This window comes from Octopus sinensis, linkage group LG8, assembly GCF_006345805.1.
Source record: "Octopus sinensis linkage group LG8, ASM634580v1, whole genome shotgun sequence".
Classification (NCBI taxonomy): domain Eukaryota; kingdom Metazoa; phylum Mollusca; class Cephalopoda; order Octopoda; family Octopodidae; genus Octopus; species Octopus sinensis.
In genome coordinates this window covers 38,258,912-38,265,172 of record NC_043004.1, presented here as the reverse complement: position 1 = coordinate 38,265,172, position 6,261 = coordinate 38,258,912, and the positions used below count along the sequence as shown (strand labels likewise).

The 6,261-nt window shown below is 37.6% G+C and overlaps 1 long non-coding RNA gene across 1 annotated transcript in view; it reads right to left on the bottom strand.

Annotated features, from left to right (window-relative positions):
* Positions 1-6,022, bottom strand: part of LOC118764537 — a 21,771-nt gene extending 15,749 nt beyond the window's left edge. The window contains exon 1 of the long non-coding RNA XR_005000347.1: positions 6,010-6,022. This is a non-coding gene — a long non-coding RNA (uncharacterized LOC118764537). The remainder of the gene's footprint in view (positions 1-6,009) is intronic.
* Between the last annotated feature and the right edge of the window lie 239 nt (positions 6,023-6,261).

The following is a 6,261-nucleotide window of genomic DNA, read 5'->3' as shown; positions in this document are numbered from 1 at the left end:
GTATGGATAATTCGGTTAACCGATACCTGGGTAGCAAATTCACGTCAGAAAAACACGGTTGAAGCAACATGCCAAGGGTAGAGATCACGTGCTTTCGTGTAGAAATTTGTGTACTTTTTTAATACAATAAATGAAAGAATGGAGTTGAACGACGATTTAACAAAATTCCTTTATGTCGAGAATAAAGGAATTTTGTTAAATCGTTGTTTCAGCTCCATTCTTTCATTATATATATATATATATAGTTAATCCAAACAATATATATATATATATATATATATACATATATAATATACAACAATATATAATGTGTGTGTGTATCTATCCATCTGCCTACCTTTGTATTATAGACAATACATATATATATACACATACACATCTTATGTATAGTTACGTGTGCGTGTGTGTGTGTGTGGGTGTTTGTATATATATATTTTATATATATATATCTATTATAGATATATAGATATATAGATATATAGATATATACATACATGATTATATATATATATATTATATATATATATATATATATATATATATATATATATATATGTATGTATGTATGTATAACTTATTTGCAATGAGAAGAAAAACAACATATTTAATACATCACAATTTAAATTTAATCTGGTATTATTAATTCCATGCTGATTTCACCAATAACGGAACAGTAAGTCATTTATATATGCGTTGTACGATATAAGTGGATGATATTTTTTTTGTTTTTTGTTTTTTCCAACGCATATACGCCGTCAGAACAGCAGAAATATTGGGTAAATTACCCTTACAAAGCGGGAAAAAACTTTCAACAAACAGCCATGTGACTCGAACCCACATTATCAAAGACTCCGGCTGAGTGCTTTACCATTAAGCTAAACTTTTCCACTGACAACTTCATTCGCATATTTAGACGCTAGCAAGCTAAATGCACCTCTACCTGTATATAGATATATAAAACCATTTTTTTTGGACGCGTTCAAGAAACAAAAATCCTCTAATTGTATCGTACAATACACATTTCGGCGCTTTCAAAAACGAACATTTTAAAAAATTACCTAAAGGAAAAATTTTCCCAGAAACATTAAATGAATGTTAAACTTTCATCAGCATATCAGATATTTGCAATAAAAAGGTAACAAAATTAGAGTGTTTGCTCACCGCCCTGGGTGGCAAAAGGCGGGTGCATAAAATATTACACACACACACATAGACACATGCACACACACACTCACATATACACACACACATAGACACACGCACACACATTTGCACATACACACACACACACACATATACACAGGTGTTGTGTATGTCAGTCAATGTTCGCCATTTATCTACTTATGAGCGCGTATGTCTGGGCAAAGTTATTTATATTTCGAGAGACATGCGTGCAAGCCTCCTTTCACTGTGCCAACAATGTTGTCCAAGTGAATGGTTGCCACATTAGGGACGATAGAGCTTGCACCAGAGACGTTGCAGCTAGAACACAAAGGGCTACATTAAATACTACAAGGTATCCCAATGGACAGCTTAGTAATTCCCCCCAATCCGTCGCTCTTGATTGGTACCTAATGTCGACGACAAACGTTTTGAAGACAATGTTGACCTCGACAGAATCTGAACGCTGAATGCAAGGATCTTGACCAATTACATCATAGGTTTCTGGCCCTCGCCATAACCTCTCTATCAACACACTACACACACACAGACACACACACAAACACCCATATGAAGTTATTAGTGCATATAGACTGACTACTGTCTTTCATATATTGTCCCGCACTAAAATATGCCTGAAAAATCTATGACCAGTCTTCAAAAATGCTTGCATGTACAAAAATATACATGCATGCATTCATACATCCATTCATGCATACGTATATATATACATACAATCTTATAGATAAAGACACACACACACATATGTATATGTATGTACGTATGTATGTATTTACATTTCAATGTACGTATGTATGTGTATATGTACGTATGTATGCACATACTTAAGTACGTCTGTGTATAGACAAATCTGATATACACATCCAATTTATATATTGTTTCTTTGTAACAGTGTGGTTATAGTATTGGATGTGTATATCAGATTTGTCTATACACAGATGTACTTAAGTATGTGCATACATACGTACATATACACATACATACGTACATTGAAATGTAAATACAAACATACGTATATACATATACATATGTGTGTGTGTGTGTGTCTTTATCTATAAGATTGTATGTATATATACGTATGCATGAATGGATGTATGAATGCATGCATGTATATTTTTGTACATGCAAGCATTTATAGGTTATATAGTATCACTAACTTTCCACATACTCGCGGATAGTTTTAGCCTGATTTTCCTTAAATTTCCAAATCTTTCTAAATCTATAATTGTCTCTTTATGTCCGAAATACTGAAGAAACCAGAAAAGCAAGACGATTAAATACGGAAAAGAGAAAAGACAACAGAAATCGAAACAAGTGATAAGCGACATGATCCGTAACAAAAGGCAGAGTCCTATAATAAATGACAAATTGTAAATACCAAGAATATATATATATATATATATATATATATATAGTTTGTAATAAACAAAGAAAAATATGACAGTCATCCGGGGTTTTTTTGTTTTTAGATATTTTTCTCTTTCTTCTTTGGAGATGAATATGATGCATGTCTCCATATCCTGTTGATTGACAGTTCAGTCCGAACTCTTTAATGGAAATAAAACCTGGATAAATATTATATTGTGATATATCGGTCTGTTGTCGATGAGGGATTTTGACTTAAACTAAACTTGGGTTTTATATTTGTGATTGGTCTGCTTGCATGCGCGTTTTGCAAATGCGTTTGTGCTTGTGTATGTATGCGTGTTAGTGTGTGTCTCTGTATGTTGTGTGTGTGTGTGTCTATGCGTGTGCATGTGTGTGCGTGTGTATATCTGTGTAAGATTATAACTGTATACGTGCACATATGCACACATAAATATATGTACTTAGATGTATGTATGGATACTTACATACTTACATACATACATGCATGCATGCATACAAACATGCATACATACATACTACATACATACATATATACATATATACATACATACATAATGCATACATACATACATGCATGCATACACACAAACATGCACACACACAAACATGCATACATACATATATACATACATACATATATACATACATACATACATACATGCATGCATACATAATGCATACATACATACATATATACATACATACATAATGCATACATACATATATACATACATACATGCATACATAATGCATACATACATACATACATGCATACACACAAACATGCACACACACAAGCATGCATACATACATACATACATACATACATACATACATACATACATACATACATACATACATACATATAATGATGGAGGTATGTTGGATTGTAGGTATGACTGTTTTGTATATGTGGAATAGTATTATAGGATTGTTGGTACGATATTGCGTTTTTGTTCGTCCGTGCGCTATGAGTGTACGTATGTACATGCATATATAATTATACATACATTTTTGCGTATATGTATCTGTGTGTATCTGTGTGTGTGTGTGTGTGTGTGTGTGTGTGTGTGTGTGTGTGTGTGTGTGTGTATGAGTATGAATATTAATTCATGATTGTCATTTATTCTTCTTTTTCTTTTTGTTGTTGTGTTGCTGTGGAAAAAACTACAAGCAAGTACAAAAGCAACAAACAAGACAAACAACAATATTGCTCACTACAAGCTAGAATCTGTTGACCAATAACAGGAGGGGTTATGGGTGATGGTGGCAAGGTTGTGCTGGAAGTCAGAGTCGAGGGCGGGTAGGGGTACATTCGTGTTTTTCTTTGTTTTCGTAGCTCAATATCTCTTCCTTATGTTCCCTTTTTTCTTCCTTTCTATTGTATGTTTTCAGGTTGCTTTAATGTAGTTGGATATTAAGTGTGCATTACTCCTGTGTTTTGTCGCTTCCTGATGTCGTTTTCTCTTTTAGTATTTATTTTTAATACATATTGATTCCTACATGCGTACATACATACGTACATACATACATACACAGATGTGTATACATATCCTCAAACAAATATGCATACAGACACACATATATGTATATATGCATACTCGTATATCTATATTCAGTTATATCAGTCTATATATTTATCTATCTGTATCTATAAAGATATAACTATCTATATCCTTATCTATGTATGTATGTATGTATGTATTAATGTATCTATCTATCTATCTATCTATCTATCTATCTATCTATCTATCTATCTATCTATCTATCTATCTATCTATCTATCTATCTATCTATCTATCTATCTATCTGTCTGTCTGTCTGTCTATCTATCTATCTATCTATCTATCTATCTATCTATCTAGCTACCTATCTATCTATCTATCTATCTATCTATCTATCTATCTATCTATCTATCTATCTATCTATCTATCTATCCATCTATCTACCTATCTGTCTATCTACCTACCTACCTACCTACCTACCTACCTACCTACCTATCTATCTATGTATCTATCGAGCCACTATTGCGGAAGCTGGCAACTCTGAGGGGCATCCCGCGAGAACTGGGATGCGAGACGAGCGTGTCTGCATACGCGGACGACGTCACCGTCATAGTGTCTAGCCACGAGCACATCGAGCAGGTCGGCGAGACACTGAAAAACTACGAAGCGGTGACAGGAGCAAAAATCAACCGGGAAAAGTCAGTGGGCTTGCGACTAGGCACCTGGAGAAGCAAGCCCATGCCGTCCACCAGCGCCTCCGTTGTGGGACGCTGGACCGACGGTCCGGTCGAGTTGCTCGGGGTCTGGTTCGGTCCGGACCTCCAAATGGAGAAGAATTGGAACGAGATAACGAGTAGGGTGGTCACTCTCGCCCGGCATGGGGCCGAGAGGTAACTGTCCCTAAAAGGTCGGGTGGAGGTGGCGAAAACGTACATCGCGTCCGTCATCTACTACCACCTGAGCGTCGTGCCTTGTCCCGACCCTACCATCACCAAACTAGAACGCATTCTCTTTCGCTCTTGTCAGGCGATCCATTTGCTGTCAACACCCGTTAAAAGGAGGACTGGGCATGCCGTGGTTGATGATGCGTAGCCGACGGTGAACAGGTGTGGTCGCCGTTTGTGAGGCACGCTTTCCCGCAGCTCGTCTCCATGACCGAACTGCCAATCGTGGATCAAAAAGAGGCCGAGGAAGGCGAATGGCACCGCGAGTGTCGCGTTGCTCTCAAGCCAACTCTGCCGTCCTGCGTCAACCTTGAGTGACTCCATCACAAACCAAAGCATTCTATTAGGGGATTAGTGGAGGGGAGGTACGACGACGAGCTCGGGGCGAACCTGGACGTCGACGAGGAATACCTGACCCGCCTGTTCGGGACGATTTCGGGCCAGGGCCCATGGACAACTTCCAGAGATCCCTGGCCTGGCAGTGTTACCGAGAAGCGCTACCCGTTCGGGATAAGCTCTACAGACACGGCTCGAGAAACACGGGGCCGACCTGCCCGAGATGCGGGCAGGTCTGCACACACTCGTGCAGTGTCCAACAATTTCCGACCTGTGGGCTTATGTCGAACAACTGCTGTCACGTGTGGGACGAGTCGGTTTATCAGCTGAGTCTATCGTCAATATTGTCACGCCTCCTTCCTTCAAACGGGAAGGAAGGGCTATTTTCATCATCTTTGTGGCTATGGCGAAAGAATGTATCTGGTGGACGCGTCTGAAAGGATTGGAGACAAACACTTTCCTCTCTAGTCAACCTCTCATCAACTTCTTCAAGTACCACTTGAAAAGGAAAGTGAGAGTAGAGAGGCAAGTTTTGTCTAGCGAACGTTTTAAAAAAAGATGGGTGAATGCAGCAAGGATGGCACGTATGAATGACGAAGCCACCTTGAGCATAATCCTATGAACCCAAAAATTGAAAACAGAGGGTTACCCACTTGCAAACAAATGTGGTAACATATAACAATATTGACCAAGGTTACCGTGGTCTTTTTCGTAGGCGTTTCTTCCCACGGATAAACCTTACTTGCTTTACACCATACATCATGACACTGTTATACACGATCCCTATTGATCGTTTTTTTTTCCTCTCCCCTTTTTTTCCTCTTTTTTTCTTCTTTTTTCATTTTCTTTTCTTTTTGTTCCTTTTCCCTTTTTCTTTTTTTTCTTTTCCTTTTCTTTTTTTTCTT